The sequence below is a fragment of the Centroberyx gerrardi genome, chromosome 7 (assembly GCF_048128805.1).
Source record: "Centroberyx gerrardi isolate f3 chromosome 7, fCenGer3.hap1.cur.20231027, whole genome shotgun sequence".
NCBI classification, from domain to species: Eukaryota; Metazoa; Chordata; class Actinopteri; order Beryciformes; family Berycidae; genus Centroberyx; species Centroberyx gerrardi.
Genome location: NC_136003.1, coordinates 3,761,133 through 3,785,483, shown reverse-complemented (window position 1 = coordinate 3,785,483; position 24,351 = coordinate 3,761,133). Strand labels below are relative to the sequence as shown.

The window sequence follows — 24,351 nt, the reverse complement described above, 5'->3', positions numbered from 1 at the left end:
CCTGTGATGAAAGAGGAAGAGAAGAAGTGTGAATTGATGATGCAGAGGCCCACAGGGCTAAATCGGTTATGAACCACAATAATCAGGTAAAAAGACACACAGAGCTGCAGTCTGTGTGTGTATGTGTGTGTGTGTGTGTGTGTGTGTGTGTGTCAATGAGCCTGTTGTCACACTATAGAGATGCTAATAAGCCTACAGGCTGCAAAGAGCAACACAGAGAGCAGAATACACTCTGCCCTGCTATAGTGTAAGATGTGGTTAGATCTTACCTCCTGTTGGCAGTTTAGGACTTGCAGAGAGGTAGTCAGGTACTGCTTAAAACCCGTCAAAATTGCAGCTTCACATGGGAACTTTTCATATAGTCCCATCCGCTGCATTTGAACCCTCACTGATGTGTGGTACTGGGCCGTGTCCCTGAGAAAATACGGAGAAAATTAGCTCAAAGGAACTTAGAGATGTTCACAGCCAAAGATCATTGATTGAACTCGTGTGTGTTGAGTGAGGTGATGAACTTACTTTTGCCACGTTGGGTCACTAGGATCATCATCATCACTGGGACCAGAGCCGGGGGTCTCTTCAGCGCTACTGCCGTCCTCTTCTGTGCTGCCACTGGCCGGGATGGGGGCTTGCTCGGCAGCAGCTGAAGTGGTTGGTGGCTCGTCGCTGGGTTCAATGTCTGCGTCCACGGGGGCATTGACGATGAAAAAGTTTCTTCTACGAAGATCTTCCAGAAGAGCCAGTCTGGAAGGCTTGTGGGGGTACCGCCTGCACATCTCGGCGTAGTCCCAGGTTCTGCCTCGGCGAGTCCAAGCCTTCATCGACTCCTTGGCCCTCTGCACCTCTGCCTGCCTCTCCACAGCTGTGTTGTTCTTCATGCAGACCCTGGCCAGGTGGGTAGACAGCGTGTCCTGGGGTTTCTCACACAGCAGGCAGTGGATGATGCGGCGGTCCTTCTCGCTGTGAGAGAGAAAGTAGACAGTGTTTACATATATATATATATATATAAGTAAGTAATAAGAGTAATAATAACAGTGAAAATGAAGACTGTTTTTCCTTAATGTGTGGCTGGATTGTCCATTAGACACATGTCAGAATCACCTTCTGTACAGTGAAACCAGCGAGAATAAACATAGTTCTATATACAGTGTGTTTGTGGAGTTTGTCTCTCTGACAGAGGAAATGCATTTCAGCAAATTTCTACTTTCACATGCAATAGAATAGAAACAGCAAGAGTAAATCAGAAAGTACAAATAAGAAAAGATAGACTAGAGAAAACACATGTGTACTACTTCCTCCCTGCAGCCTGTCCTGCCATATTTCTCACTAAAATCTTCTTCACAAAATGAAGAAAGAAAAAAACAAAAACAGTCTTGGAAAAGGGAACAAAGAAAAAAGAATTTCCCCAAAAACTTTAGATTTTGAAGGACAAAAACAACTTCAGTCAATCAAGTGAATATCACCTACTGCACTGGCAGCCACATTTGCCTGTTTCAAGCAAAATACAATTCAACTAGTGAAAACAAATTGGTACTTACTTTGCAGCCTGTCCTGCCATTTTCCTCAGGAAAATCTTCTTCACAAAAAGAAGAAAAAAACCAAAGGTCTTGAGAGCGAGAAAAGAAATAAAAAAGAATAGAAATAGAAATAGGAGTAGAAGAAAATCCTTTCAAAAAGCAAGAAACTTCAAAAAAGTTTTCTTCAGAAAAGTCTTCAGATTTGATGAAATTCTCTTCCAAAATGGCAAAGAGGTGGTTTGTGTAATCAGAATTGAAAAGACAATGAAGGAGTGGTATTTACCTGCACTATTTATCCTCCATGGAGCACTACACACCTTCATGATGTCATAGTCACACAGACCAATCAGCTTGATTGTGGTCTTTCAACGGCGGGAGGAGGGTGTGGCTTAATTTGCTTCAGACACTCCCACTGTCATTTGTTGAGCTCACTCACTGAGCAAGACATAGAGCTGGATTCATTCCTTTAGACTGATATGGTGACATTGTTGAAAATTGGGGTAATTTCTCCTCCATGGAACATATATGTGGTTCTTCCCCCTTTCTCAACATGGACATGTTTCATGTATCCTCCTGGTTTCATCCCTAAACTGGCTTCATGCCTACTATTTTAACTGAATTATCAATAAAAGGCAGAAACATGATCAATTAAACAACATTTTTAAGTGTGTGTTGTATTTGACTTGTGCATTTACAAGTGTAAAAATACAGAGACACTTAAGTTAAGACTGTGTTGCTGTGTCACTAGACCACTGTACAAAGGTAAGAGGGGTGTAAACGATGTTTTATAATGTGTAGATGTCAATCTTTGTCAAAGTTTGTGCTGAATATGATCAGCTGTTCTGATTTTGCGTTGAGACTGATATGCTCACATTGTTGAGAATTGGGTAATTTATCCTCCATGGAACATGTGGTTCTTCCCCCATTCTCAACATGGACATGTTTCATGTATCCTCCTGGTTTTATCCCTAAACTGGCTTCACGCCTACTATTTTAACTGACTAACTAGCACAACCTGACTGGTTAAAATTAACAATTTAGTGTGGTCATGTGCTTGTACTCTCAGCCTTGTATTTCATGCTAGCATGATCTGAATTACTTAAGTCATACAGCAATTTAAAGCTCGGATTCTGCTCTTTCCATAGAGGCCACAATTGTCCACATTCAACCTTCAGATGGTAAGCAGCACCCTGATGAATGATGTAGACATTCAGCTTCTTTCAGTGGCATCCAGTGTGCTGCAGTCAAGCAGTAATTATGCTTTAACTTTTCCTCGTAAATTTTTGGTTTGCCTGGTAGTAGACGTTTATCATGTTCTGTCCCGCTCATTATTACCTAACTCAATCAAAAAACATAAACAATGCACCACGCGTCTGAATTCAACACTGATTTGTCTGTATGTGTGTCAATCAATCAATGTGTCGTTGTCGTTGTTGCTAGCCTATGACGCTTGTGGCTCTGTCTGACAGAATCTGTCAGTACACTAACGGTTAGCTGTCGTGCCGAAGAGAAAGTTGGTCTTTTCTAAAGACCTCCAGAAGGCTTACTCTTTTCTTCGTGAAGTAGCCGACAACGAAAGTGTTGCGTTCTGCACACACTGCAAGAGTACATTTTCGGTCGCGCACGGTGGAAATGCCGACATAAAAGATCATATTAAGACGGCCAAACATAAGCGGTGGCTACAAGCTAGTAGTAGCACCGTTGCAACCTACTTCAGCGGGGCAAACGCCGGTGACAGTGATCTGAAACTGGTAGCTCAGGAGGGGACCTTTGCCTACCATCTGGTGAAACACAACCAGAGCTGAAAGGTATCTGACAATCAAAAAATATGTTATATTACACCAGTGCAATCCTTGTGTTTTGTGTTTACTAGTGTTATTATACAGTTTTCAAATACGGTAAACTATGTTTTGGTGGATTTTTGGAGACAAAACATCATTTTTCGTTTGCTGAGGAGCTGTCCATGGTGTTGAAAGGTGCAGTCACTAGGTGTGCTAAGCGCTGAAATAATTGTCCCCCATCCTGATGAAAACGCCTATGGTACGTGCATAAGTGCATACATGTGCGCGTGCATGAACGTGCGGTACACTTAAGGGTCCCGGTTTGGGGGTTTGAAAATGTGGTCACCTTAGGTTCAATTCAAACATGTCATACATCAAATTAAAGCTTACATTCTCTTCTTTCCAACAAGCCCAGGCTTTCCAAGCTAGCACAACCTGGCTGGTTAAAACTAACAATTTAGTGTGGTCAGTAACGGAGAGGTGTTTCAGCTGGGTCAGAGGTCAAATCCGTGTTGTACTCTCAGCCTAGTATTTCATGCTAGCATGATCTGAATTAGTAGCCTGATATTCAGACTGAATGGCCATTTCGTTACCACTTCATTATTCAGTCTGACATTTCCTCCTTGTTAGCCGTTTTCTGTGTGGGGGGGTTGATTTTCCCCGAACCAATCACTAGTGACTGACGTATCCGGCTGCTCTGACGTTATTTTCAGTTACACTGATGCTGGGCGTATTTACTAACTTTACCAAGAATGTCGGTCGTTTTTGACAAAAATATAATCTTTGTAAAGACAATATGTTGGTTAAGGAATGATTTCAACAAATATTATTCTGCCGAAACGCCAATGAAAAACCCGTTGCACGAACGGTTCAAACTTTAGTCCCGCCCACAAAGGCGCTGATTGGTCCAATCGTTTTTCCGATCGAGAAATCGCCGTTGAATAGAGCAACACCAGACTCTCTGAATCACTCGACAAATCTGACGAGTGGGCGGGTCGCGATTCAGGAGTCTGGAACCAGGCTACTGAATTACGTGAGTCATACCTTAATTTAAAGCTTAGCCTATATTCTGTTCTTTCCAACAAGCCCAGGCTTTCCATGTGTATTGTATTTCATACTAGCATGATCAGAATTATTGGAGTCATACCTCAAATTAAAGCTCAGATTCTCACCTTTCCATAGAGGCCAAGATTGTTCATATAGAACCTTCAGATGTGCAGCAGCAGCTCTCTGTGTTTACCCCACCCTTCCACCGACACCTAATTTGCTGTTAACAGGTCGTGTTCATTTCACCTTTTTCTGTGAGATCAGTCTGCTCTCCTCCCTTTCTCCACTCTCCTCCCTCCCTTTCTCTGACTCTCCTCCCTCCCTTTCTCTGACTCCTCCCTCCTTTTCCCTGACTCCTCCCTCCCTTTTTCTGACACTCCTCCCTTTCTCCGACTCCTCCCTCCCTTTCTCTGACTCTCCTCCACTCGTTCAGTTATCAGAAGCACTCGTTCAATCCACTCACTCACTTACTCACTCACTCACTCACTCACTCACTCACTCACTCAATCACTCAATCAGCCACTCACTCAACGGCTTTCCCTGTAGGCTCCACCTACAGGGCCCTATAAGGCTCATATTGCCTTAAATGGTCATAAAGGGCATTGTGCCATCATCGGTGCTGTCACAAATCCTTCCCTTGCTGCTGCTATAAATAGGACTAGTAGCGTCAACTAGAGGTCACTCACCCACTGAGTGAGTGAGGGAGTGGTTGAGTGAGTGAGTGAGCGAGTGAGCGAGTGAGCGAGTGAGTAGAATTGTGGTGGACTCTAATGTATATGTCTAATTTTATGTGTAACTGTGATGTTTTATATAATAGTTATTTGCATTATTACATTTCTTTATCTTTACATGGGGCGTAGATAGCCATGTCTGATATGAATGTGTTCAGGAATTTGTGCTGAGTTTAATAATGTCAATGTTACGATGGTCAATTATATTGGATACATCTGGGAACCAAAATTAGGGTTTCATGCATATGTAATGAGCCGTAACGCTAGACATGCCAGCCCACGCACACACCCCTCAACTGATCACAACAAAACCGAATACACACGTCCAATGCAGATTTCATGCACTATACGTGGTCGCGACACACGGAGTCTGACAACAACTTTGTTCCAAAGTTTGTCTCTGAAAACGGACTCAACTGCATCATCACTACAAGCCAAGTGGAAAGCCTGTTTCATCCGAAACAGTGAAGAGAGCCTTGCTGCCTTGCCTGTCTGCCTGACAAATACACAAACGCCAATACATGTGTTTGTGTGTCCTGCCTGCTACAAGCGCTATCAGCTATCCTGCTGAGTTTAACTGAAGAATCATCGGAACATCCAGAGTGGGTCGGCGTTAGCCTTGAGAGACCCACAACCCAGGTCCAGCAGCCTGCGTGCTTTAGCCTGTTGCGGCCTGCTGAGATCAACTGAACAGACGTCGAATCTTCAACCTCCAGCACCTCGTCAAGTCGAGACTCCTCACAGACTCCCGGCCTCAGCGTGCTTCATCTCCCTCCGGACCTCCGCTGGTGTCGTATGTATTGATCATTGTCCGCTGGGCATCATTCATACATCACACATAGCTATTCCATTACATTCACACTTCACACACACATCACATACTTAATTACGGCTCCCTGTAGTTACATAGTAACGTTATTCAAGGAGTCATCTAAGTTTTCCAGATAGTTATGCTGTCGCCCCTTTATTGCTATCGTTGCTGATTCATGTCTTCATGTCTGATTTCCTTGCTCATCTTCCATGATTGTGTCTGCTGAAATATTGGGTAATTATCAGTATTGTATACGCACATGATCAACTATTCCTATTGCCAGATTCATCACAATTCATAGGTATACCTCTTGTATATACTGTACAATATTCACTTATATGTACCTGATTATTGAGTGTGCTTTAGAGTCTGCAGTCTAACTCCCTGCGGTTCACTCCTCTATACATTTTCACATGAGACTGAAAGGGGGCAGGGCCAGAATCCCTTATTTGGGCTGAAAAATTAAGTCACACTTAAGAGACAATATGACAATGTAAATCAATTACGTCATACATTACATTTTCCATGATTTTAAGATGTAATGACTCACAACTTATAAAACAAAAGAACAAGATACAAAATATTTTAGGGCAATTATAATCCCACTAAGAAAATTATGTTTGAAACTATGCTTGTTGGAAAAGATGAAGACCAAACAATGTTCATTTAGGCTAAACTTTAATTCTGAGAAACAATTACAGAAAACTAGATGGATGTTTAGCTTGGAATGATGAGATGAGAATAAAATACCAAATAAAACACTTCAAGTTGAAAAAAGAAAGATATTTCAACCTCAGTCATCAACAACAAACTCTAAGATTAACAACTGTAATTTGATTGTCTGGTTTAATATCTCATTCATTTAATTTTTCCAAAAAATTTCAACGAAACACCAACAAAAATACAAACATTACTATTTTCACCTCAAGTAAATTAATATGTAGGGGTGTGTATGTGTGTGTGTGTGTGTGTGATCCTGTACAGTATGGGGTGTGATTTGTGTCAGCGTACTAGAGCTCCAGTATCAGTAGTACTTCCAGCTTAGCGATGTAGCCAAAGTGAAAAATACTCAGTAATAAAATAATGGCAAATTAATACACAGTCTACAAGGGCATTAACTCGCAACACAACATAACTCCCAACACAGCGACATTAAGCAACACAAGCAAGCTATAACACAACAGAAGGTGGTCACAACGGAATGAGAAGCAGACTTGTTTGGGCGTTTAGCATTATTGTCCCACAAGGACCAGACAACAACATAACCAACACATTAGAAAAACAATAAAACACAATAAACAAACAACAAACAGTATAAGAGACAATAAATAGTAAGACAGACAGTGAGGCAAAAAACAAACAATAAATCAAGCTAGTAGCCATGGCTAATAAATAAATAGTGGGAAAGTGGGAATAGCTGTGTAAAACTGTAAAGTGCAGCAAGCATCATGTGTGCAAATTCAGCAAATGAAATTAACTCCCAGTCTTTTTGTCGGTCAGAAGGTAATAACTCAAACTCCCTCCGAAGGGGGGTGGGGGGGGGTCCAGGATGGCCCTCATGTGCCTTCCTTAGATCTCGGAGAGTTGGGCCTGATTCACCCCAATCATTTTACTGGCCACATTAACAAGGCTGGCAGGCCTTTTCTTATTGGCCAGTGTTAAGTCCAGATTCAGATTTCCCACCAGGTGTGAATGGTGGTTTCACTGAGTGGAGCATTGAGGGATGTACAATGTGGGAGATATCGTTGAAAATGGGAAGCTATTGTCATTTGATCAACTCCTTAATAAGTTTAATATTCACAAGAGAGACTTTTTCAAATATTACCAAATTTATAGTTTTGTCGTACACAAGCTGAAGCTCTTTTCAGATGGTTTCGGTGTTTCCCCGATTGAAAAGTTTCTGGAGAATACCACTCTGATTCAGTCAGTCTCCAAACACTTTTATGGACTACTGATGAACTCTGGTATAAACAATGCTGATAAGACCAAATCCCTTTGGGAGGCAGACTTTGGTGCACCGATTGAAATAGCAGATTGGGTTGAGACATGTGAACAACCCTCTAATTTTTTAGCGTGTAATTCTGCATGGGAAATACAATACAAGATCTTACATTGTTTACATATAACGCCTGTATCTAGACACAAGATTAATCCCAATTTGTCCAATCTATGTAATAAATGTTTAAACTCAGAGGGAACCCTCATACACTGCCTGTGGCACTGTGCTATAATTCAGGACTTCTGGTCAAAGGTTTTGCAGGAGATTGGTAGTATTTTCAGTTGCTCTTTAAAACTTGGCCCAAAGGCAGGTATACTTGGAATTAGAGAAGAGCTCCCCCTTGATTTTCACTGGGCATACTTACTAGAAATACTTTTACACTGTGCTCGCAAATGCATCTTATTATTATGGATAACCGACAAAGGACCTTCAGTCAGTCAGTGAAATCAAGTTATTAAGGGTTTAATTCCCAACAAAGGTTTTTTTTTGCATGTCTCAAAGACAAACCTTTTATGTTCTTCAAATACTGGGATCCCTTTTTAAAATATCTCGGTCCTGAACAAATGCACATTTTGACAGTAGGGCTGACAGGCTTGGCCTGGAAGGAGGATGGAGGTTAAAAGAGGTTGAATACTCAATGGGCCTCATGCAAGAACATTTTCATATTCTTATCTTAAATTTCTCATACTTTTTTTGTGAGGTGGACTCGTACGAGTGTGCCACGTCAGATTCGCCAAACGCTCGTATCTTCAGAAAACTGTCGTAAATTACCTGCCTAAACATGATGAATGCCACCTGTTCTAAATGAACGCGCGTTCATGAGAATTGTGAATTTGCATAATTGACGCCCCAACAATGCTATAAGGTTAGGCGTCCGGCCCCATTTGTCGGGAAGCTTCATTCATAAAAATGACAGGAAGACTAAGGAGAAGTCTACCAGCTCTGAGATTGCAGTCCTACTATCAGAAATATGTAAACTAAAGCATATAATATTTAATACCATCAATAGTGGAGTCAAAGGCCCTGCTAAAGCCAAGGAATGGGAAAAAATTACTTGTGCTGTTCATGCAGTCTTGTCTGTTGTGCGTTCCCTTACGAAAAACATCTATAGTATTCCTATACATTTTAGATGAATACTAAATAAATATCACAACAAAACTATAATTCCCTATAGGAATATTATAGTGATACTACAGAAGACAAAAATACCATGATAAGGTCACTATAAACTCACTATTGAGTACCACAGCAACTATAAGTCCCTATTGGAGTATTATAGGAATATTATAGGACTATTATAGTGAGTTTTCGTTAGGCTACTGTCACAGAAATAAAAAAATGAAATGGCTTGACTTGAGACTCTCCATACACAGACCGATGAAAGAATACCTGCCATAATTGGTGATGTGGCAGTGTCAGGTGTTCAGCGGAGGAAGTCGCCCTGGACAACAACTTGCATGAGGAACCTCAACCTGCTGCAGCATGTGATGATAATAGGCCTGTGCATGACTCTAATGGTAAGACCTAAAACCATTTCTCTTTTTAAATTTAGATTCACTTGCACTTAAACACATTAACGTTATCAACTGGAGTAAAATAGACATATAGCCCTGAAATCAGATTTATCTCCCTGTATCCCCATGTATTTTCCCCAATACAATCTAAACTTGCCTTTGTCTCGCCTGAGTGTTTGTCAAATAACCTGGTAATTATTAGTGTTTTTATGTTTTCTCTTTGTATTGAGCGCATTTATACTAACCCGCAGGGATATTTTTGAGGTTTAATACGGCTCTGGTAAAATAAATTACGCACTACCTTCTTCTGAAAAAAGCCAACAGTGCTCCCTTGCTATTTTTTCCTGTGACTATAACCACTGTCAAACAGGATAATCTCAACATGATTATACATTACAAAGTGTAATTTGTATATTAAAACTCACAATTTCTTCAAAGTAATGAAAGAGATACAATCCATTAGTCAACAACAAAGTTTTTTGCTTTGGAGAACGGCAGGTTGATTGTACGTGACTCGTACGACAGGTCTGGACCACTCGTAAATTTTGTCTGTGCCCAAGAGAAAATTCTAAATACAAGAAAATTGGTGAATGTGGCAAGTTCTCTTAAATCGCTCGTACGAGTGACTTAAGAATGAATCTGTTCGTACGAGTGGTTCTTGCATGAGGCCCATTGACATAGACGTTCTCCAACGCCTAAACGCCAAGTGGGTGTAGTGTAGTATAGGTGTAGTGCACATGATGAGAAAATGCGTCATGTACTTGAATGAAGACATTTCGCCTGCGCTACACCTACACTTCATGTGTCTAACGTCTGTGTGACCATTGTAAGTCTATGGCAGATCTTGGTGTGATGTTAGGCGTTTGGTCAGATCTTACAGGTCTTGGTAAGGTGTCAGGTAGGCGTTGAGTTGAGTGACTGGAGCTCTAGTAGCCTGAATCAAATGACACCCCATAGTACAGAGTCATTTCAGCACCTGTCTTTGGTCAGCAGCGTGAGTGTTTCTCTCTCCCTCCTTGATCTGACACAGAGACACTGAGGAACCAATCAACCCAACCCAAAACCCAAACGCAGGATAGAGTGGTTCAGTGAATGTGGAGTGGAAGGTGTGGATGTGGATCAGTGTGTGAGAGGAAACTCTGTAGAAGGACAAAGAGCCAGCAGGCCAGTCCAGATACACTGCTACTCTGTCAGAGACAGAGGAGGGGTGGAGACGTATGGCTGTTTTGCTGTTATTGTGCCAGGCAAAGTAACCATCATCAGAGCAGTCTAGACTCCAGGACTTTTCGTTCCCTCCAAGCCTGCAGTCATCACCCCTTCCTCTCCTTCCGATTCCTCTGTAAGTCACTCCCATAAAAACCTTTCCTTTCCTCTCGACCTCCCAGTAACAGCGACCAGTCAGACCATTTCTGCACAGCAGCTGATACCAGTCATCAAATCTCTCTGGGTGATCAGGATATGGCTGTTCCTCTCTCACCTCTGTCACCTTTCTGTTGTCTTCCGACAGGAAGAGGTTTCTGTGTGCTGTGTTTGGGTCCAGTGTGAGTTCACAGGCATCTGATGGAGAGAACAAGACACAATACAGCAGCAGCTTCTCATCTAATACACCTGTTGTGTTTATTATTGGTTCATTTACTAACAGACTGACAGTTAATTTCTTCACAGTTTCATGATGGCACATTTTGTCAGTCATCTTTTCTCAGAGTAGGATTTGAATGAATATATGCCACACGTGCTTTATATTTAAATAGAAACTGAATGTGTGCTGCTTTGTTTTCATGAATAAAACTAAATGCACACTTACACTTCCTCAGACCTGGTTTCAACCACCACACTCCGAAATTGTCCACACTGGGGGGGGGGGGGGGGGGGGGGGTAAAATAAAGTCAGACCAGCATAACCTCTTTGATAATGGAAACAAATAACCTTCATAACCTTCCATATGAGTGATTTTCGGCCATTCAACATCTAACAATATTCCTCCACTGGTTCTCAGTAGCTACGTACACACTGAATTTATGAATCAGAGTGAATGTCTCATATGTCTGGTACAGACTGGAGCAGAGCGGAGTAAAATGACTACACTGTGTACGTACGAATAAACTGGAGTCACTCCACTCCTCCAATATCGCAATGGCTGTAAATAATGTCTGTAACCATAGTAACGTTTACTTCAGACCAACATAGTGGCTACTATCACCAATGTTTTCAGTTTACTTGACACCAGTAACATCAGTAACCAGAGGCGTCAATAATAATAATGTTACGTAACAAGTGTTGCGCTTTACGTCACATAACAACCAGTTGTCCAGTCAAGTTCTGGTTCACAATACTCAGACTGACTGAATCCACTCTCAAATTCAATAGTCAATACCTGAATTTTTAGGCAGTGAGTTCGGTTGTAGAATCTCTCTCCCCAAACTGTGTGTGAACTCAACAGGATGAAGCTCCAATGAGGAGTGACAGTTGTATTTAGCTGCAGTGTGGACGGAGCCAGTCTGACAGAGAAAATGTGTGTGAGCTCTCAGTCTTCTAGCAGACATTGCCTCTCCATACCTGAGAGTGTCCAGTCTCCACTGTGGATCCTCCAGTCCAGCAGAGAGCAGCTTCACTCCTGAGGCTCCTGGATGATTGTAGCTCAGGTCCAGCTCTCTCAGATGGGAGGGGTTGGAGCTCAGAGCTGAGGCCAGAGAAGCACAGCCTTCCTCTGTGAGCAGACAGCCTGACAGCCTGCACACACACACACACCAAACAAGCTACATGTTAGACATTTTTTGGTATATGATGAAAATATTTGTGACAATGCAGTCAAATTCCAGCAAAAAAATGAACCGTCTCAAATGCAAACTGTTGACCCAATGATTGGTTCTGTGGCTTCATTTGGTTCAGTTTGATTGTTCTCCACTCAATTTGTGACTTCCTTTGAAGTCCTTTCTGGTATTTAAAGTTTCAGCAACTGATGCTGCAAGGAGAGGAAATGGTGTGAAATATGTTCATATAAAGTAATTCACAAGGGCTACAAAACAGTGCTAAATGTTGACATCACAACTGATTTAAAAATCATGTAAGCAGAGAAAATCCTGCACAGGTCAGGTGTTTATTTCCACCGGCCTTGGTCGTGTGGCTAATAAACTATCTATCTATCTATCTATCTATCTATCTATCTATCTATCTATCTATTTACTGACATTAAGCTGCATGTAAAGCGGGATTTAAATCATCTGTTGAACAGATGGAAGAATCCTGACCTGAGAGAGACAGAGTTTTGAGAGCACGGACCTTAGTTTGGAGAAATGAGTCAAATCAATTGAAAAAAAAAATGTAAATGTATCTTACCTGAGAGTTTCCAGTCTACAGTGTGGACTCTCCAGTCCAGCAGAGAGCAGTTTCACTCCTGAATCCTGCAGGTCATTGTTACTCAGGTCCAGCTCTCTCATACTAGAGGACTGGGAGCTGAGAACTGAGGCCAGAGCTTCACAGCTTCTCTCCGACAGCTGACAGACACTCAGCCTGAAGAAGAATTAGCGATAAAGACAAACAAGTTTTACAACAACTTTACTTTAAACATATTTATTTTTTCTCTTCTGTATGAATATTAGGTTTAATACATTGAATCTTTCCAGTTTTCTATGCACTTACACAGATTTATTGGAGGCTTTGACCACTGGCAGCAGCCTCAGAAGGCCCTCCTCTGAAGAAGAGTATTTCTTCAGGTCAAACACATCCAGCTCTTTTTCTGATGACAGTAAGATGAAGACCAGAGCTGACCACTGAGCAGGGGAGAGTCTGTGGAGAGACTTCCTGATCTCAGGTACTGTTGGATCTCCTCCACTAGAGAACGGTCATTCAGCTCATTCAGACAGTGGAACAGATTGATGCTTCTCTCTGGACAAGGATTGTCCCTGATCTTCTCCTGGATGTACTGGACTGTTTCCTGATTGGTCTGTGAGCTACTTCTTGTCTGTTTCAGCAGGTCTTGTAGGAGATTCTGATTGGTCTCCAGTGAAAGGCCCAGGAGGAAGCGGAGGAACAAGTCCAGGTGTCCATTTGGACTCTGTAAGGCCTTGTCCACAGCACTCTGGTAGAGGTATTTTAGTTTAGATTTGTCTGTTAACAGTGTAGACCACCAGGATGTAGATTGTTGTTCTGACAGCAGATTGACACCAGAGTCGATGAATGAGACGATGACATAAACAGCAGCCAGAAACTCCTGAATGCTCAGATGGACAAAGCAGAATAACTTGTCCTAGTACACTGAGGCTGCTCTGATATCAATGCCACACTCTGCCAGGTCAGCTTCATAGAAGATCAGGTTGCCTTTCTGCAGCTGCTCAAAAGCCAGTTTTCCCAGAGAGAGAATCATCTTCCTGCTCTCTGTATTCCAGTGTGGATCTGTCTCAGCTCTCCCATGATACTTGACATTCCCCAGTTTGGACTGAACCACCAGGAAGTGGATGTACATCTCAGTCAGCGTCGTGGGCATCTTTCCTCTCTTATCTGTTTTCAACACATGGTCCAGAACTGTAGCAGTGATCCAGCAGAAGACTGGGATGTGGCACATGATGTGGAGGCTTCGTGATTTCTTGATGTGGAAGATTATTCTTCTGGCCTTCTCCTTATCTCTGAATCTCTTCCTGAAGTACTCCTCCTTCTGTGGTTCAGCGAACCCTCTCACCTCTGTCACCATGTCAACGCACTCAGGAGGGATCTGATTGGCTGCTGCAGGTCGTGTGGTTATCCAGAGGCAAGCAGAGGGAAGCAGTTTCCCCTTGATGAGGTTTGTCAGCAGCACATCCACTGAGGTTGACTCTGTAACATCAGTCAGGATCTTGTTGTTGTGGAAGTCTAGAGGAAGTCGACACTCATCCAGACCGTCAAAGATGAACACAATCTGGAACTTGTCAAACCTGCAGATTCCTGCTTCTTTGGTCTCAATAAAGAAGTGATGAATAAGTTCCACCAAGCTGTACTTTTTCCCTTTCAGCAGATTCAGCTCTTGGAAAGTGAACGGAAATGTGAACTGTATGTTGTTGTTGGCTTTGTCTTCAGCCCAGTCCAGAGTAAACTTCTGTGTTAAGACTGTTTTCCCAATGCCAGCCACTCCCTTTGTCATCAATGTTCTGGTTGGTTTATCTCTTCCAGGTAAGGGTTTAAAGATGTCTTCATGTTTGATTGTTGTTTCTGGTCTCACTGGTTTCCTGGATGCTGTTTCAATCTGTCTGACCTCATGTTCATCATTGACCTCTCCACTCCCTCCCTCTGTGATGTAGAGCTCTGTGTAGATCTGGTTCAGAAGTGTTGGGTTTCCTACTTTAGCAATCCCCTCAAACAAACTCTGAAACCTCTCCTTCAGATTAGATTTCAGTTGACATTTGAAGATGGGAGAAAGAGTTTCTAAATGAACAAATGGAATTGAGTGGATTTCAGTGTGGATGTATATATTTTCCCACTCCACTCTATTCAGCTCATTAGTAGTGGACAAACATGTTCTGGCTGTGTGTGCAGACCAGAAGAATTGTATAGATCTGATGCAAATGTGTACAGCATATTTACAGCAGAGTTTGGAAATGTAAACATCTCTCATTTTCCCACCAATTCGCCTTTCCATCGTGTTAAACCTGTTAAAAGCCTCTTACTGCTCTGCAGAGAGTCAGCCAGCTCCTCCTGCTTCATTCTCCTCAGGAACTGCAGTGTGATCTGCAGAAAAGCCTCTCTGCTGCTCCTCCTCTGCTCTTCCTCCTCACCGTCCACCAGCTCCTCATTCTCCATCTGCCTCTCTAAGCATTCTGGGTAATCTGGACTCAGAACCCTCTGGAACTTTTTTAGCTCATTCTTCACAAAAGCGACAATGTTCTCCTCAAGAAGCTGTAACAGAATATTACATAAATTAAAGTTCCATATATTAAAATTGTGGAACACAACTTCAGATCCATCTTGCATGGTTTGAAAGCCCACTGGTCTAAAGAGTGTAGCATGGAGACTATAATGACCAGAATGGTTGTTTTGCATTTTCTTTGTAGCTGAAGTAAAAGGTGTTGTTGTTTACAAACCATAAATATGGAGTCCAGGTCTGTTTGATGCTCCTGGGCAGACAGACCACTGGGAACCTCTTTTCGTTGCTGGTGAAGTCTGTGGAGAAAACATTAAGTATAAGGTCTCTAGATATCAACACACACAGGTTGTTAGAGGTGTTGACAGTGTTGGGGAGTAGTGAACTACATGTAATTAAACTAGTAGTTTAATTACATTTTGCAGTAGCTTGCTGGTAGTTCAACTACATTCATATTTGCATAGTGATTCAAGTAGTTAAATTACTTTTTTGCCATTTTTTGTGTAGTTAACTACTGAAACTACAAACTACTATGGCACATTATGGTGGGTGGTGCAAAAATGTGCCATAGTATTGATCATTCTTACTTGGTTACTTTCTACTGTAATTATTGTGTACATTACGTTTTACTTATTGTGAGAATCTATGTTTAGAATTTATACTGCGGGAGCGAATGGGGAGTAAGCATTCCATTGTACTTGTTACACATGGCAATAAATTATTATTGCTATTTATTAACAAATGTTCAGAGAAGTTGTTGCATGCTATTTTAGAAGTTACCTGGCTAACTGAGTAATCCTGCTTGCTGCAATACCCCCACCTGGACTCTAGTTTCTGGAAGGCAGGTGTCTGACTGATGGACATTGTATACAAAACCAAAGCTGACATTCCTTGCACTTTCCCATGAATAGTGGGGTATTTTATTTTTTCGTTTATGTATGACCTGTGAACAAGTGGGCACTTTTTGCAATAAACTCAATTGAGTGGCATTTTTTGCTGGCATGTGACTTTTTTGTATTATATTTTGTTATAATTTCGTATCACATGTACATTGTCAATTTGATCTTTTTTTTTACAAAGTAGTTTGAACTACTTTTTCTAAGTAGCTTTAGTTAACCAACTAGATTTCTCCCTAGGGTAGCTTTGCTGCAGTTCAACTACTTCCAGTGTGAAGTAATTGGTAGCTTGCAAAGCTATGCTTTCAAAGTAGCTTCCCCAACACTGGGTGTTGAGTTCTGTCATGATGAATCCTGGCAGAAACACAAGGTGAACTCCACTGTAAATGTTTCTCTGGCGTGGCGTTCCCAAAGCAGGTCGTAGCACTAAGTTTATCTTCAAGTCATTCTTAATTTCATGAGGCTTTTCAGAAAATGCTCGCAACTCAAGCAGTGCATGAAATGTGTCATTCATCTAGTCATGAGATTTCAAGTATCTCTTTGCAGGAGCGGAGAAGGCGAGATCCTACAGCAGACAGGCCGCTGTCGAACCTAAACTCTGCGCTGCACAACATCAAAACCATTAGAGGCATTTCCATTCACCCCAATCCTTACTAGCAAAATGTATAAATGAATAAATAATGCTACTGCTCTTTTGCCAATGTATTTAATATTAGGCTACACCAAATTCGAGTGTATGCTGTAGTCTACATTAATACCCTATAGAGAGCCTAAGTCCCTCCCCTTCCGCTGTCCCCCATGGGACCTTATTTCGGAAAAAATATGTACGGTAGTCAACGGCGAGAGACAAATAATTGTTTGATCCCGTTTGAATTGTGCCATGACTTACACATATGATGTTTTGTCAATTTAAAAGATAATTTTGCAAGTCAAGAAAGTCGCAGTTTGTTGTAAAACAGTACAGTAACGTTTAGTTTTGTGTGAAACCGCTCAGTGAACTACATCTCTCGTCTCGCACAATATACGTCACCAACACCAACATGGAACGAAACATAGGAAACACACACAGGCATCGCGTTAACGTTAGCCCCCACTGTACTAAAACTATCCTAAACCAGTTTAATTCCATTCTTACTGTCTACCTTCCAGGTTGTGTATAATACTCCTGCTATCTGAGAGGGACTTAGCTTCAGCGGCTCTGGGTAGCTTGTGGAGAGAGGAAGTTACGTCACTTGCGCGACTTTTGGGTGTGTAGTCTTTCTAATTACGTATTTTTACAGTCTTATAGTTCAACAGTTTTACCACAAACTGCGACTTTCTTGACTTGCAAAATTATCATTTAAATTGACAAAACATCATATGTGTAATTCATGGCACAATTCAAACGGGATCAAACAATTATTTGTCTCTCGCCGTTGACTACCGTACATATTTTTTCCGAAATAAGGTCCCATGGTGGTCCACCGGAAGGGGAGGGACTTAGGCTCTCTATGCCTTATACGGTCAGCTATTTTGTTCTAAGCAAATCCCAGGGAACTGGCTATATAACTGGTTAAATATTTTCCCTCAACAGGTGAAATTATAATGGTCAGCTGGGTCGATATTACACACCAGCCTACATCCACAAGGCAGCCTGTAAGTCGCAGCTCTATTGAAATGGCAGCATTACAAATAATATATAGAAGTATATTGTATACACTCTCTATACAGAGGCGACAAGATACAGTGAACTGTTGGAGGCTATAAACCATATCTGTTTTAAAATGAAGGTTTCTTCAATCGACTTATGTTTCAGCTCAGAAAATGTATGATTCCTTGAATCGATCTGTGATGCCTTACGTTTCTTGAAGTTGATCTTCAAGTAGGCTAGTTTTTGAAAATTTGTCATCATCAAGTCCTTTGGGAAACACACGTGCAAATTTCAAGAACTCTTGAAGTAGTGTGTGAAGTATGTTGTGAGTTTTCAAGATACATCTTTATCAGGAAAGCCAGCTCCAACTATTGGATGTGAAGTTTTGAAAGAGGAAACTACGGTAAATCAACAGAGTATGAGGGGCCGGACCAATTCTATATCTCATGACTTGATAGCTGGATAACAACAAACTCATCTGTTTTAAATTCTTACCTTGGCTCAGCAGAGTGCTGTCCATCTTTCAAGTTACTATGGTAATGAATAGACTGGTCACTCTTCATGGACACACAGCTGGGTACAGGGGAGTCTGGTCTCTCCTGCTGGATCCTGACGGAAACACAGGATTGACAAAAGAAGGGCAATTTTAACCTGAAGAAAAGCAGGATTTTGATCAGAAGGTCACTAGTTCAAATCCCAGAATCAGATAGAAAATATGTGAGAGGAGAGTGAATGAGTAATGTTCTCCCCTTCCTCAACAGCTACTATTGTAACTGCCAAACTTTCCCCACATAAAAAAGTTTAAAAAACATGAGCAATGTTACCTATTATTGTTAATATCGTACTCTCTTCAGAAGGAATTTGTTCTTTAAAATGCTTTGTTAATGCTGACATTATATAGTAACATTATGTTGACATACTTTGTTTCAGAAGACTGTTGTCTTTTAAAAAATAAAGGTGGCTCCATAGACTTGTCGCTCTTCATGGACACACAGCTGGGTTCAGGGGAGTCTGGTCTCTCCTGCTGGACTGGGCTTCAACACAACAGAGACAGAGCTTTTACTCTGAATAATGATGCTGTAATGATTTCACTGCTGAGCTCTGAGACGGAGAACAGTCATGGACAGTTGGAGATCCTCATCTTACCTCTTAGCTTTGGTCCAGCTGTCATGTTCCCCAGACAGAGTGGTTTTAGAGGGAGGGAGCCCCTCCTCTCTCTCCTCAGACAGACTCATAGTAGAGCGAGTACCTTTACACAAACACACCCAACATGCTGTGTGAGGTTTCCATTACAGGATATATCACTTCTGCTGTTGTGATCATTCCTGACTGTAAAATGCTAAATATACACTAAGTGTTAGGAAGGTAATGAACATTTGTGACACGGAATTTGGCACTACAAAAAATTTTCAAATCGAGTTCAAAAAATGTTTGCGATTTCAGCTGTCTATTATCTAAGAAATGACTTTCAGAATGGTCTTTTCTCTTTTGCATTGTTTGAAGACTAGAGACCGCAAGCCTAGCCAGTTTTAACTTGGATCATCACACCTCCAGTGAGCCCAGCTGAATTCAGTAAAAATTAATCCAATTAATGGCAAAAAGACAAATACTGACATGACAAAAACTGTTTGTAAGTATGAAGAGAGCCTCAACAGGAAACCCAAGCAACACGCTGCACACATCAAACAACAATAAAAAACTCCATCGCCGGTATCTGGTTAAATGTTGTGACTATGTCTTAAATATAGTTTTACAGCACTGATTTATTTTTCTTTACACTACCTTTCTAGTGAGAAATATCCATTGTTGTGCAGATGTATACTTTACTGTTTTTTTACTCCTCAGGCTTATTTGGGGATGAGATTGGTCTTAAAGTTTTTTTTGAACTTTTAAAAGGTCTTAAAAAAATTTAAATCTTACTCTGTAATTTTACAGACATATAGTCAACTTGTTTATGGTTTGCACTTAACTTTTTTGTTTTCCCTCAAAAATAAAAATTGATTTTGTCAGTTATAATTGTCTTTATTCAGATTTTGCTCCAAATATCAGGACAATATCAAACCGTGAACCCAGTATTGTGTATTGAATCGTCAGTTGAATGTATGAATGTACAAAACACTAGGAAAATCTGCTCTTTCCAACAAATTAACTGATTTTTAAGCCTTGTGGAGGTTGTAGTGTTTTGTACACAGTGTATCAACAGAAACAGAACATGTATCTGAGTTTTCAGACTAGTTCTGAGACTTCCTGCATATTTCACCAATGCAATGAATTGAGATTACAACCTAACTAGTGTTTATCAGGCTTCCACTAAAAGTCACAAATACAACAAAATGTTCTTTATCGCCACAAAGAGATCCAATGTTGGATATTATGGTACGAACGCCATCTGCAAGCAGGAGCAAGACTTTAGCACCTTGTCTTGCAAAAGTCTATACAGTCTATTGATGCAACTATACAGTCACATCATACAATGCCAGCTAGTGTATTCATCAAACAGTAACGTTACCTTGGAAGATGTTTGCCTGGTGAATTCACATCCTGATCAAGTCACAGAGACTTTCTACCTTCATCTTTAGAGGAAACACTGACAGAGAAGACGCTGCTTATTCTCCATCAGTTCTGGGTGTCTGTGTTCATTTGAGGCAGAGAAATCACAGATCAGGTGATGTAGTTCTACTGTGTGTCCACTGGATGGCAACATTAACCACATCATATACAGTGAACTAAACAGCAGATCAGCACACAGAGATGTGATGCATGGAGGAGGAGAAATTTATATCGCTTTAAAATTCAACGACAGAGCGAGAATGAGAGTGTCAATCTAAAATCTGTCTGACGTCACACAAAATGACACCTGCAATATCCAAAAAGTATCTTGCTGAGGTGGAGCATGTGACAGGACATTTAACTCTTCCATTTGAGATGTTCCTGTCTTGATTGAATTGTTTTACTTTGTACTTCATTTTATGTGACATTTATTGTAACGTATGTATTGTATTATCCTTCATATTTGTCTTCCTTCCTTGGTCTGCCTTGAAACAGGAAGTCAGGTAAACCAGCCTGGTTAAATAAGTAAATACACACACAACTAACCTATTACTAAGTAGTTCTAATTTTAGTAGACTTTAGATTTTAATATGAACACCACTAACATGTTGGAAAACCGTTAGAAGAGTGTGAGTATGATTTGTGTTTTGAAGTAAACATCCGGTTTTCAGACAGACAAACCTTTAACGGCTGAGTTAGGGTGCTTTCACACCAGCCTTGTTTAGTCCGTTTGAATCGAACCCCGGAGCGTTTACCCCCTTGGTTCAGATCATTTGGGGTGGTATGAACACCCTAATCGAACCCTGGTGCGGACCAAATAACCACTCTCTGATCCACCTCGGAGAGCCTGGGCCCAATCCCAATGTCCCCCCTACGGACTGAGCCCTGAGCCCTCACAGACTTAATTGATGTCACCTGTGTGCGCAGCTATAGTGCCTGAGTGCAAGAAGTCATGAGGGCTCGAAATGGTATATGAGGAACGGGACAGCACTTTGTGGCATCACGTGTTGCCTTGACAACGTCAGACGTTACTATCTCCCGTTAATTAATCAATTTGTAATTTACTCTTTGTTTGCGCTTTTGTCTAAATAGCATTATTAAGCTAAAATGAAAAAAATGTTGATGAATAATGTTAAATAGGCCTAGGCATATGTTTATACTGTGCTATATAGAAAATACTCTTAATTCTGCATTTTGCACTACATCATTACAATATGTAAATATGTAAAAAAAAAAAAAAAGATAAAAAAGAAACAGTAGGAGGTACGTTGAACGCAAAAGGTACTTGTAATAAAGCTTAATGAGCACAAATAAGCACATAAAGGCTATATTACATGCTGCTTATATTAGCAGCATCTAACATCCTTCTTAAACATTTAGGAAAACTTAACTTTCTTTTTTCTCAAATGAGCTGTTTATTCTGTTTTAATGTTGCAATGTTTTCTCTTTTAACCGCATGTAGTTTCATCCTTTCATTCCTGTTACCCTCTAAGGTCTTGTTAATTGTTTTTTGTGATTATTTTTCCTTAATTATGTTTTTTTTTTCTTTTGTATCGGGTGTATTGGCTGATATTTTCCACATACATGAATATTAACGTCACAAACGTTATGAACTGTGGGTAATTCCCTCAAGCAAAGTCTACAGAAATGCGGACTTGCTGAAAGTCTGCATAAAGGGCTCATAAAGTCCGCCAGTGAGCCCTCACGCACTTACGATTTCACAGTGGGACAGCCCTGAAGCCTCGCGGACTTGTCGGGAACGCGCATCAAAGTCCGTGAGTCTGTGAGTGCGGACATTGGGATTGGGCCCTGGTCTCAGGCCGCTTCCAAGTGAACTGTGGATGTTCATTTCTGGTGAGAACACCATTCGAACCAATCTCAGGAAGCGAACCATTTAATCTGAATTTTATTGGTTAAAAACAACATCTTCACATCCTGTTTTGGTGACTGGTGAAACTAGCGTTTGCATGGATCAATTTTTGGGGATTTTTGCATGATTGCAATCCTCAGCTCTATAGTTTGGACTGGACCAATTTACCTCACTCGTCCCGTATGGCAAATGCCAACAAGTCGTGGTAGGATCTCATCAGAGCCAGCCTTCTTCTGTGATAAGATTGTCTGATTGCAGCGTCTTCCTCGAAATGTCCGTATTATTAAATTATTTATTATTATTTTATTCTTGACAGCCGTTCATATGCGTAATCCTCTAGAGTGTCCATGATATAAGATATAGTATAGGCAGAAGTTGCGAGGGTTTTGTTGTATGTTTACCAAATTACCGGAGCCAATTTACCGGAGATTTTTTTTGTCATTCCTGACATGTGTGCCATATGCTGTCACCATTACGCAATGCCAAATGACAAAAACTATGTGTCCCTCTCATCATTACGCAATGCCAAATGCGCAACGTGCATGTCCCGTTAACCGTCATCACACATTGCCAGTTGCTAAATACGTAACCTACAACCAAGAAAACCAACACAGTAAATATGTAAAAAGCACAGCCCAGCAAAAAGTCATGAAAATAACCTTCATCCGACGCAGTGGACGCACACGACGCACCCGATGTACAATGTACCCAACGCACACACACATTCTTATAATTTCAGCCGTCAAAAAATCTCTGGGAATTTATTTTTTCCATCCCGGACTTTTGACTTTGTGAAAGCGAATTGAACCAGCTGCAAAACGAAACCATGTATCATTCTCGCATCAGGTGCAAACCAAGGAAGCGGACTATCAGGTGTGAAAACGCCCTTAGATTTCTTCTTTTTCTAGTCTAAATAAGCTAACGGTAGGCAGTAACAGTCAGATAAAAGATCTGCCGCGATAAGAGTCAGTAAAGTAAAATACACTGTAAACTGCTGGTTACAATACCTTTTGGTGGAGAAAATGACCTGCTTCACACAGATATGTGAAAGTGAAACTACAAGAGAGAGAGAGAGAGAGAGAGAGAGAGAGAGAGAGAGACGTGTCAGACTGGTTATTCAGGAAATATAACTGTATTGAAAGCTTCTTTGCACAGCATGTTTTGGTATAAACTGTGACGAGGCTGAATCTGTTATAGTCTAACTTAACCTAAAATATGTGAATTATTACATGCACCGCAGTTCTGGTCATGTGTAGTATTGGTTTTGCTTCATTGATTTTCAATGGAATGTGAAAAGATATGACATCAGTTGTAATTAGTTACATTTCACACCGACCTGCAACGTATAATCTGATGAGGCTAACAGGCCAACTGTTCAGGACAATGTTGCCTATTGATTCCTGTAGGCCTACATTGTTGGGTGGTGGATTGTCTGGATCCTGCTATCTGGTGGGAGTGCCAATTACAGTTTTTCACAATTGTTTACACACTAAAACTGGAACTTGGGACACAATCACTAAAACCTGAAACTCATGTATCCGATCCCTAAACCAAGTCTGCAAACCTATAAGCACATTTTCTGCTTTTCACTTAGTTTGCAATTCTCAATCACACTTTTTGCAAAACGAGGGAATGAGGGAACACTACACATTATTGTGTGTAGTGTTCCCTCATTCTCTACATTAGGCACAACATTCAAAAACTAATCACATGTTTATTTGGAAGCACTGCCATCCCAAATGCTTAAATTCATTTACCAATTGGCAACATCCACTCATCACACATATAAACACTAATATCTGAATTGTTCACTCTGAAATCAGAGCTTTAGCACTATAAAAAAAAAGGCCACAGGTGAGCTGTCTTGTTTTTGAGAACAATGTTGCAGTGAGAGCTAGAGGAAGAGGAGTGACAGTAAGAGGAGGAAGAGGAGGACGAGGACAAAGAAGAACAAGGAGAACAGTTATCTCAGATGAGATCCGGGTCACTTTGGTTCACCATGTGGTCCACATGGGTTGAGCATGAGGGAGGCTGGGCAGAGAGTCCAGCCCAACCTGAGCTTCACTGCTGCTTCCATCATCCAGACATTCAGAAATGACAACAGGTAAGTAGCCTAATCTCTACACCATGCTACTGTTCTTTATAGTATACTGTAGTAGTAGTAGTAGTAGTAGTAGT

At 41.1% G+C, this 24,351-nt stretch overlaps 1 pseudogene across 1 annotated transcript; it reads right to left on the bottom strand.

Annotated features, from left to right (window-relative positions):
• Positions 1 to 10,361: 10,361 nt before the first annotated feature.
• LOC139920128 (NLR family CARD domain-containing protein 3-like) lies at positions 10,362 to 20,368 on the bottom strand (annotated as a pseudogene). The gene is made up of 11 exons (XR_013504957.1): positions 20,263 to 20,368; positions 18,900 to 19,002; positions 18,674 to 18,787; positions 18,249 to 18,362; positions 15,448 to 15,526; positions 15,034 to 15,262; positions 13,037 to 14,791; positions 12,734 to 12,907; positions 11,954 to 12,127; positions 11,202 to 11,248; positions 10,362 to 10,954 (listed from the first exon to the last, which is right to left on the bottom strand). The product of XR_013504957.1 is annotated as an NLR family CARD domain-containing protein 3-like (transcript).
• Positions 20,369 to 24,351: the final 3,983 nt, after the last annotated feature.